The sequence below is a fragment of the Stenella coeruleoalba genome (assembly GCF_951394435.1).
Source record: "Stenella coeruleoalba genome assembly, chromosome: 5".
Classification (NCBI taxonomy): domain Eukaryota; kingdom Metazoa; phylum Chordata; class Mammalia; order Artiodactyla; family Delphinidae; genus Stenella; species Stenella coeruleoalba.
In genome coordinates this window covers 57,367,083-57,378,986 of record NC_137150.1, presented here as the reverse complement: position 1 = coordinate 57,378,986, position 11,904 = coordinate 57,367,083, and positions in this window count along the sequence as shown.

Here is an 11,904-nt window from a genome sequence, read left to right as displayed (position 1 = left end):
GCTGGACATCAGCTCTCTGTTGACTAAGACAACTCTACTGAGAACCAACTTATAGAAAAGGTACACCTCAACTAAATTTGGGCTTTATTTCTTACACCTCCCGTCAGCCTGGAACGGTAGTGTAATTAATCTATCTTTGGTTTGGAGTATTTCTTTATTGGCTTGTTAAGCATCAGGTGATGCTGATGCTGCTCCCAGGATCACACTTTGAGAACCACTAGCCTAAGGCTTTCCCCACCCAGCCTGACATTGGGTAAATACTACAGTGCTTCTCACTATTCCACAGATAGGCTCCAGTTCTTTCTCATCTGTGTGTTTTGGTGTGTTTCTTCCACCTGCAATTCCTTTCCTTTGCTTCTGTCCGTAAGATCAAGGTCACAGTTTATCTCTTCTGTGAAGTCTTTGATTTTCCCTAGCAGAGATCTCTGATCACTCTTCAGAGGTTTTATAGCATTTGGTGCTTCAGTCCACTTATCATCAAAGATGCATTTACTGTGGAGATAACGAAGCTTTAAGCTTCAAGTCCCCGCAAGTGCATGAACATCTTCTAGGATGAGGTACTTAATTTTGCATTTATAATTTTGTTATTTTTCTTAAATTGGTGCCCTCAGTTGGCATAAGCTTCTGTTCTCACAAAATTTGGCTCCACCCCTGTTCATCATATTGTCTGTCCACAGACTTTGAATTCTGGTTTTATTGTATTCCAGTCTGTTCCATCTCCCTGCTTAGCACAGGCATAGAGCCTCAATAAAATAGTCATTGCATATGTATCTTATGTCCAGCACTGTATTAGGTACTAGGGATACAGTATGAACAAGATGGACATGTTCCTTGCCATGCTGGTCCTAATAGTAGAGAAGATAGGCAATGAAACAGCATTGGAATGTAATGACTAAACATATATAAGGTAAGTAAAGAGTGTATGGGAGCTCATGACAGGTGCCTAGCTTGGTCTAAGGAGGATGGGGCAGGTAAAGAGTCTAGGGATTCAGCTTGTTGAATGAATTGATAAACTCTATCCAGGTTACCTAGCCTGATGACACTAGTGTAGACCTAACTGGGCGCCATAGTCCTGACTCATGAGGCAATGGCATGCCATAGTCTTGCATCAGGGACCTCACATTCCCAACAGAGAAAACTGGACTCCGTAATTCTGAGCCAACTACACGGCAGAGGTCTTCCAAGCAGCCAGCCCAGTGCTTTCAAAACCAGCAAGCCCAGATCTAGCCAGCCAGTCAGTCCACTCACTTTGCTTCCTTAAAATAGGACAGAGATAGTCTTTTGGCTTTAAAAGTCTTACTCCATTTCTTCTTCTCTGAACCTCATCTCTGGGAGTCTACCTAGACTCTGTACTAGGTCAAGTTGTCTTCTTGGCTATAAAAATTTTTCACTCAGTGCTCAATTTTCAATTGCTATTAGTCTTTATTGTTTCTTAAACTGAATGAATCAATGAATGGATACATAAAATCAGACTAGACTTCTTTATTAGAATATTAATTATACCTTCTACAGTGTTTGTGTGGTACTTTTCATTTTCTAGAGTATTGACTTTATTTATAGCATCTGGGAAGGAAGGTCAAGTGTTGTATCCATTTGATAAATTTTAACTCAGACACTCATACGTATGAGGATCTGAAGGCTAAACCATGTCAAGGGAAACTGAGGTTAATAGATGATGAAAAGAAGTAAATAGGTATATTTGATATCCCTAGGAAGTAAATAGGTATATTTGATATCCCTAGGAAGTAAATAGGTATATTTGATATCCCTAGGAAGTAAATACATATGTTTGATATCCCTAGGAAGTAAATACATATGTTTGATATCCCTAGGAAGAAAACTCATTAACTGGTTAGGTCTGTGGTAGGCATTACTACTGTTCAACAGTATCGAATTTCTGGTGCTCTCTACTCTCAGCCATATAGGTGATTTTACTCCCTGTCCTGTTTAAAGTTGGGTAGAGCCACATGACTGGCTTTGGTCATTGAAATGTCAGTAGAAGTGCTCTGTGTCACTCTTAGGTGGAGGCAGTTCATTCCTTGCTTCTCTAGCCCTCCCTTCCTCTGTCTGGAGAGCTATCAGGACACAAAGCAGACATGACATGAGCAAGAAACACTTTTGTTGTGTTAAATTGATAAGCTTTGGGGATTGTTTGTTATTGAAGAATCACGTTCTGGGAGTTCCCTGGTGGCCTAGTGGTTAAGATTCGGTGCTTTCACCTGCGGAGGACCAGGTTGGGGGAACCATCTCACATGCCACTCGACGCAGCCAAAATAAAATAAATAAATAAATAAATGAAACATTAAAAGAAAAAACCCACTATGATTAAAAAAAAATCACTCTCCATCACTGACTGAGACAAAGGCTAAATTTATACATTCCTTCATCCAGGGTGTGAGGCTAAAGAACAGAGTCTATTAAAATCTATATTCCATTAGTGTGTCTTTGGATTTTAAATTCAATTATTTATTCATTTAACGAGCATTTATTAAAGCTTACTAGTTGCAAGATAACTGTGGTAGCCACTATGGAGGGGACAATACAAAAATATGTTTTTAGTTACTTGTATAGCAGCCTTATCAGGCCATACTGAAAATCTATGTAAATCTCTTAGAACTGTAATTTTCTTGGAGTATTTTCATGTAGCAGTTCTCATGTCTTACACCAAGTGGTGCCCCTTAGTAAGTGGTAACAATGGGAGCTGCTTTTGATGATCAGGAAAATCTAGAGTTTACCTGTTCTGAACTTTGACTAGTCTAAACTGAGTAGCATTACTTTTCCTGTTGGCAGTCAAAAACCGGAAAGACATAATTATTTATGATGATCACTAATCACAGTGAAACACCACCTCCTGGAGGCAGTGGATGGGAACTCTTGGGGTCTACCAAGTAGACCATCTGCTTTGAGAAGGTAAGAAATCAGTCTGTCTTGCTGACTGCTAATCCCCAAAGCTTACCTAGCACAGTGCTGACAGAGTGACCACCTAATATTCATTGTATGAATGAAGCACAAAATGAAAGGATGCATGAAATCCTTGCCACAGTGTAAATATTTATACAACGTTTAGTCCGTTTTGTGTGTTCAAAGTATGTTTAATGGCAACGATTTACTTAGTAGGCATTCCTCTCATATTCAGTTTTCCCCCCAAATATGTTTTGAAATATTAAATCTGTTTTGAAATAGGAAAATTGATATGGAGTCTTAAGGGGAAGGGTAACATCAGAACAGGCTTAGCTTGGGACTTCCCTGGTTGTCCGGTGGGTTAAGACTCTGAGCTCCCAGTGCAGGGGGCATGGTTTCGATCCGTGGTTAGGGAACTAGATCCCACATGCCGCAACTAAAAGATCCCGCATGCTTCAACCAAAGATCCCGTATGCTGCAACGAAGGCCCAATGCAGCCAAATAAACGAATAAATAAATATCAAAACAAAACAAAACAAAACAACAAAATAACAAGCTTAGCTTAGTTACCCTTAAAAAGCTACAAGATTTTCAGGTACTTTGAAGCCATTAAGAAAAGAAAAAAGATTTGAGGAGGAACATCAAAAAGAATGTAGGTCATGATTTTATTGCCCTTCACAGGTGTAAAATCCTTTTACGAATTTTTAAATGGATTATTTATCATTGATTTGCTCATAAAAATGATGAGGTTCGGCATATTCAAAGGGTAGTTTACTTGGACAATAATCTCACTAAATTTATTGTTTTCATTTTTAAACTGCGTGCATTTTGGATATTTTCATGACTTTTATAAACTTTCCAAATGTATATAAGAATAGAGAGAATAATATGTGTACCCTCATATACCCATCATCCCATTTTCAATAATTACCAAACCATACTTGACTTTTGTTTTTTTCCTTTTGCTCTCTCGCCTTCCCTCCCTCCGTCCTTTTCGTCTTTTTTCTTTTTCAAGCATTTTGAGAAAACCCCAGGTCATTTCACTCTTACACAATTCTCTATAAAATATGGATATTTTCTTACATAAACACACATAATTTTCACACCTAACAAAAAGAACATTAATTCCTTAATATCATCAAAGACACAAATTTCTCTGTCTTACACATGTCCTTTTTTCAGTTGGTTTGTTTAAAAACAAGATCCAAGCAAGGTCTATAGTCAATCCTACTTGTTATGTTTCTTTAGTTGCAATTAAGCTGGAAAAACCCCCTTCCCACTTTTTTCATGTCATTGATTGTGGAAGATGAATTTACATTTTTTTACTTTCAATGTTTTAAATTTTATTACAAACAGAACTCTAAAAATTTGCACTTTAGGGAATTTTGCTTCTCTTAGTCTTTGCTAGCTTACAAAAAGAAGACAGAAGTACAAAACAAAATAGCCAGGCTTCTGGGGTGGGGGAGAGAAATTACTCTGTTTTTGATAATTTATTTGGCTCTGTTACTATTAAACAGATTCAGAGGTCTCATTTTCTGAGGAGAAACAAAACATTATTGAGTACAACTAAATAATTCAGTCACATTTTCCAAGCTTATAACACTTCTTGCTTCTTTGGCTGTTTCATTTTTATTTCTATAAGGACCTCTGAAAATTAAAGGTTAAAATCAAAATCACTGAGACTGAGACTTCCAGTTCTCTATCTCTATATATCTTACATTCTTCCTTATGAACAAAATCCTTACTTGAGACTGAAATGTCCAACTTAAAAACTGTGTTTTCCAGCCTCCCTTGAAGATAGAGGTGGTATTAAGACACAAGTCTAGGCAATGAGATGTAGGCAGAGGTAGTTGTGAGGGAATATGAGGAAAGCTTCTTTTTAAAAATGGAGACAAAACAGTTCACAGAGAAAGAAATAGAAGTGGCCCTTAAACATATGAAAAAAATACTCAAATTAATTCTTATTAATATAAATACAAGTTAAAACTACCCTGGGACTTCCCTGGCACTCCAGTGGTTAAGACTCCATGCTTCCACTGCAAGGGGTGCATGTTTGATACTTGGTCAGGGAACTAAGCTTCCACACGCCACGCAGCCCTGAGCTATCGTTTCTAACTATCTGATTGGCATAAATACCAAAATTTGGCAACAAACTCTTGGAGAAGTTGCAGGGAAACCAGCGATTTCATGAATGCAAAATGGTATAACCTCTGAGGAAGATTTTGACAGTATTAGCAAAATTACAGGTAAATTTACCATTCAATTGATAAATCCCACTTCTAGAAATTTATGCTTAAAATACACCAGCGCAAATATGAAGTCACATATGCACAAGCTTTGTGTGTATGTTTTAGCCTTTTCCTGAGTTTTTTTTAGTATAAATTTATTTATTTTATTTATTTTTGGCTTCATTGGTTCTTCGTTGCTGCACATGGGTTTTCTCTAGTTGCAGCCAGCGGGGGCTACTCTTCATTGTGGTGCGCGGGTCTCTCATTGCGGTGGCTTCCCTTGTTGTAGAGCATGGGCTCTAGGCGCGCAGGCTTCAGTAGTTGTGGCACACGGGCTTAGTTGCTGCGCGGCATATGGGATCCTCCCAGACCAGGGCTCGAACCCATGTCCCCTGCATTGGCAGGTGGATTCCCAACCACTGCGCCACCAGGGAAGCCCTCCTTCCCTTGTTTCTTAAATATGAGTTTCTTTTTTTTTTTTTTTTTTTTTGCTGTACACAGGCCTCTCACTGTTGTGGCCTCTCCCCGTTGTGGAGCACGGGCTCCGGACGCACAGGCTCAGCAGCCATGGCTCACGGGCCCAGCCGCTCCGCGGCATGTGGGATCTTCCCGGACCGGGGCACGAACCTGTGTCCCTTGCATCGGCAGGCAGACTCTCAACCACTGCGCCACCAGGGAAGCCCAATATGAGTTTCTTAAATCATATTTGATTGTTGAAGCAAAAATTATAACATTATATAATGTGCTCATTGTATATAGAGGAAATGCATGAGATTATTGTGCTTAAAAAGTGGAGGGGGTAAAGGGACCTAAGTAAAGGTAGGCTTCTACATTTCCCTTGAAGTGGTAAAACATTCATACCAGTAGGCTATGGTAAATTACATATGTGTATTCTAATAAGTAGAGCAAATACTAGGAAAACTATACAATGCAATGTACTAAAAAACACTTCAAATAAATAAAAATGGAATCCTAAGTGTCCAAAAATCCAAGGAAGGTAAGAAAAGAGAAGCATAGGAATGATAAACAGAGGAAACAAACAGAAAACAAATAACAAAATGACTTACTTAAGCCTTAACTTATCAATACTTACTTTAAATGTAAGTGGTCTAAATACATCATTAAAAGATGGAGATTGGCAGTGTTGATTAAAAAATATTTGACCCAATGATAGCTGCTTACAAGAAACTTCAAATTCAATGGGCATAGGTAGGTTGAAAATGAAAGAAAAAGTAAAATAGCCAAAATTGATATCTATTTGATTTCTTTGTAAGCTTTTACTAACATTTTTTATAGTGAGCAACATTTCTTACCAAATTTCTATGGAGAGTGTAATTTCAAAATTATTTTTATTTTCTGCCAAAGCTCTTGATCCACTTTAAAAAGCTTTTATTTATTTATTTCTTTCAGCTTTATTGAGATATAATTGACATATAACATTGTGTAAGCTTGAGGTGTACAATGTGGTGATTTGACATACACATATATCACAAAATGATTACCACAATAAGGTTAGTTAACACATATTGTTAACTATAGTCACCATGCTGTACATTATTAGATCCCCAGATTTATTCATCTTATAAATGGTAGTTTGTACCCTTTGACCATCTTCACCCATTTCCCTTACCAGTTCCCCACTGGCTCCTGGAAACCATCAATCTACTCTCTGTTTCTGTGAGTTCATTTTTTTTTTAGATTCCACGTATAAGTGAGATCATACAGTATTTGTATTTCTCTGACTTAATTTCATTTAGCATAACACACTCAAAATTCATCCATGTTATTGCAAATTGCAGGATTTCTTTCTTTTTTAATGACTGAAAATATGCATATTTATATATCACAAATATAAATATATATATATATATTTATATTTATCACAATTTCTTTATCCATTTATCCATGGATGGACATTTAAGTTGTTTCCATGTCTTGACTATTGCAAATAATGCTGCAGTAAACATAGAGGTGCAGATATCTTCGAGATAGTGATTTTACTTCTTTTGGATATATACCTAGAAGTAGAATTACTGGATCACATGGTAGTTTTATTTTTAATTTTTTTGAGGACCCTCCATACTGTTATCCAGAATGGTTGTAGCAATTTGCATTCCCGCCAACTTTTCTCCACATCCTGGCCAGCACTTGTTATCTCTTATCTTTTTGATAATAACCATTCTAACAGATGTGAGGTGATATCTCATTGTAGTTTTGATTTACATTTCCCTAGTGATTAGTGATGTTGAGCACGTTTTCATGTACCTGTTAGCCATCTGTGTATCTTATTTGGAAAAATACCTATTCAGGTCCTTCGCCCATTTAAAATTAGATTATTTGTTTCTTGCCATGAGATGTAGGAGTTCCTTATATATTTTGGATATTAACCCCTTTTTAGATAGATGGTTTGCACATATTTTCTCCCATTCCATAGATTGCCTTTTCACTTTGTGGATCATTTCTTTTGCTGCACAGAAGCGTTTTAGTTTGATGTAGTCCCACTTGTTTATTTAAGCTTTTCTTGATTGTGCTTTTGGTGTCAGAGCTAAAAAAATCATTGCCAAGATCAATATCAAGGAGCTTTCCCTGTTTTCTTCTAGGGGTTTAATGACTTCAGGCCTTACATTTAAGTTTCAATCCATTTTGAGGTAGTTTGTCCAACTGTTGTAAGATAGTGGTCCAGTTTCATTCTTTTGAATGTAAATATCCAGTTTCCCCAACACCATTTAATGAAGAGACTATCTCTTCCCTAGTGAGTATTCTTCACTACCTGGTCAAATATAGGTTGGCTGTAAATGCATTGGTTTATTTCTGGGCTCTCAATTATGTTCCATTGGTCTGTGTGTCTGTTTTTTGTTTGTTTATGCTAGGTACTAAAAAATCTTTATTTAGTATTCAGAGCAAGTCCATAGGTGATTTTGCTTTCCTCATACTACAGATTAGGAAACTATGTGTCTGTTTTTATGCTGGTACCATACTGTTTTGATTACTATAGCTTTGTAATATACTTTGAAATAAGGAAGTGTACTGCCTTCAGCTTTGTTCTTCTCTCTGAAGATTGCTTTGGCTATTCTTTTGTGGTTCCATACAAATTTTAGGATTTTTTTTTTTCTATTTCTGTAAAAAAAAAAATGCCATTGGAATTTTGATAGGGATTGCATCGAATCTATAGATGGCTTTGGGCAGAATAGACATTTAACAGTATTAATTCTTCTGATCCATGAACATGGAGTATCTTTCCATTTATTTGTGTCTTCTTCAATTCCTTTAATCAATGCCTTAGCGTTTTCAGTGTACAGATCTTTCAAGTTGGTTAAATTTATTCCTAAGTAGTTTATTATTTTTGATGCTATTGTAAATGGGATTGTTTTCTTTCTTTATTTTTTTCAGGTAGTTCATTGTTAGTATGTAGTCTAGTTAAAGGTTTGTCAATTTTGTTAATCTTTTCGAAGAATCAGCTGTTAGTTTTGTTCATCTTTTCCATTGCTTTCCTATTCTCTATTTCTGCTCTAATGTTTATTATTTCCTTCTGCTAAATTTAGGCTTAGTTTGTTCTCTTCCTTTTCTAGTTCCATGAGGTGTACTGTTCAGTTGTTCATTTGAGATCTTTCTTTTGTTCTTAAGGTAGGCATTAATAGCTATAAACGTTCCTCTTAGAACTGCTTTTGTTGCATCCCATAAGTTTTGATACATTGTGTTTCTATTTTGTCTCATGATTTTTTTAAATTTCTCATTTGATTTCTTCTTTAATCCATTGGTTGTTCAGGAATGTGTTGTTTAATTTCCATGTATTTGTGAATTTTTCAGATTTCCTTGTGTTATTGATTTCTAGTTTCATACCATTATGGTTGGAAAAGAAACTTGATATAATTTCTATCTTGAATTTGTTGATACTTGTTTTGTGGCTTATATTATGTTAATATGATCTTATCCTAGAAAATGTTCCATGTGCACTTGGGAAGAATGTGTATTCTGCTGTTGTATGGAAAGTTCTGTATCTGTATATATTTCCTCTACAGTGTTGTTCAAACCTGCTGTTTCTTTATTGATTCTCTGTCAGGATTATCCACTGCTGAGAGTTAGGTATTAAAGTCCCCAACTATTACTGTATTGCTGTTTATTTCTATTTTAGTTCAGTTAGCATTTGCTTTATACATTTAGGTGCTCTGATGTTGGGTGCATAAATATTTAATATCGCTGTATCTCCTTGATGAATTGACCCTTTTATCTTTATATAATAACCATCTTTGTCTCTTTTGACCATTTTTAGCTTACAGCCTATTTTATCTAAAGTCTGTCCCTGCTTTTTTTTGGTTACCATTTGTTTAGAATATCTTTTTCTGTCTCTTCACTCTTAGCCTATGTGTGTCCTTAAAGCTAAAGTGAAACTCTTGTGGCTCACGGGATCTCAGTTCCCCTACCAGGGATTGAACCTGGGCCACAGCAGTGAAAGCCTGGAATTCTAACCACTAGGCCACAAGGGAACTCCCATTCCATGTCTTTTGATTGGAGAATTTAATCCACTTATGTTGAAAGTAATTACTGATAGGTAAGAACTTACTATTTCCATTTTGTTAATTGTTTTCCAACTCTTTTGTAGATCCTTTGTTCCTTGAGCCCTCTCTTGCTGTCTTACATTGTGATTTGATAAATATTTATGGCAGTAGGCTTTGACTCCTTTATCATAATCTTCTGTGTATCTACTACAGGTCTTTCCTTTCTGGTTACCATGAGGCTTATACAAAATATCATATAGTTATACCATCCTATTTTAAGTGATAACAATTATCTATAGGATGCATATTATGTGCCTGTGTTTATGCTACTCACTGGGAAATACAAAGTAGAATAAAAGAAAGCCCTTACCCATGAGAACCTGATAGTCTTCTGGGTTAAACAAATGTTACCTAAGCTGGGGAGTGCAGGGTAGGCAGGGCTTCTTGGAAGATAAGTAGGAATCAGCCATGTGACAAAGAAGGAGAAGTTTGTTGGCCAGAGGGAATGCATGTACAAAGGAGATGAGAAACAACACGTTTGGTATTTCTGGAATAAAGCGTTAAATTTGAAGTTGAATGTGTTTTTAGACTAGAAAAATGGACAGGGACCAGATCTGGGAGGGTTTTGTTTGTCTTGATAAGAAGCTTAGACTTTATCCTGCAGCCAGTAGGAAGCCATTGATAAGTGGTAGCATAAACATCAGATTTGCATTTTAATGGTGACTTCTAGCAACAACTGTATGGAATAAGGGTTGCTTCCCAGGAGGTAGAGAAAAGAGTTAGAAGCTGTATTATTCTAGGTGGCAGATGATAAAGACTTTGAAACAGGACAGTAGTGTTAAGGACAGAGGAACTGGACAAATTCAAGAAGTATTCAGGAGGTAAATTTGTCAGAACCTGGTGATAATAGGATGTTTGGAGATGAAGAAGAGGAAATATTATAATATAATATAGAATGAGTTTCTAGTGTCTGATTAAATGGTAGATTAACTGGCATAGGGAATGCAGGAGGGGGAGCAAGTGTGGTGGCAAAGGAGGATGAATTAGGTTTTGATATTGCTGAATTTGACAATACAGATGGAGTTTGGTAGGCAGATCTAATGCTTTGTAGAAGGATTTGGTCTGGAGATACACTTACATGCTCAGGACTCAGTGTCATGGCTTATATGCCTAGAGTGGGAGATGCTATCTCAGATTTATTCGTTTGAGGATTTTCTGCCATTAACACTCTCAGGAACTTGCTGCAACTGATAGAAATCTAATTTAAACAACTTTAGGCACTAGAATGTTGGCTCACAGCTAGCGGAAAAGGGGGATCCAACTTATGGCCGCCTCAGAGAGAGAGCTCAGCAATATTTAGAACCCGGAAATTAGATACACAAGACTTAACTAATTTAGCAGACCACAGAAAGCTGAATTCTGTCAATGTTCACCCACCAGAGATCATCAGGAACACACCTGGAGTTAAAGTTATGTTTGTTTAGTTTTCTGCAGCAAGGGAGAACACACCCCAGAGGAATCTTGGAGGCATCTCAGGAAGGGAGGATTGGGAAGGAATTCTTATAGGGTAGGTTTTTTGCTGCATGATTCTGAAGAGGGATTAGGGAAGAGAGGTGCCATCTTTGGATGGGATATGGTTGAGAAATGGGGGCCTTTCAGCAATTGGATATCTCAGAAATCTTTTTTCAGGAAACTGAAAGAAAAAAGCCAGACCAGGGATGTCATTGGTAACAATGCAGCAATCACTTAGAAGAAAAGATTGTTAGTCATTTTTGCAGCTGTGGTACCGCATTGTATAGAAATGCTGTTTATGTGACCTTCTTCATGTCCCTTGGAAACATAGTTTATGTTCTGGAGGAATATCACTGTCTGATTGCCAGCAGGCCTGTTTTTCATTTTCTCAAATCTAACTGCCTATAACAGGGTAATTCCAAGGAGCAAGCCAATTTTCACAGCAGTATCCTGGAAAGGCTCAAAATATACACAACAGGTATGGGTATGAGTGGGACTGAAAATATGAGAAAGTCTATATGAACATGAAAGTCTACATAAGAAAGCAGTTAAGGCCTTGTTATGAACTGAACATTTGTGTCCCCCCAAAATTCATATGTTAAAATCCAAGCCCCCAATATGATATTATGAGGAGGTGGGGGCTTGGGGAAGTGATTCGGTCATGAGGGTGGAGCCTTCATGTTTGGGGTTAGTGCCCAAAGGGAGCTCCCTTGTCTCTTCCAACATGTGAGGACACAGTGTGAGAAGACATAATCTATGAACCAGGA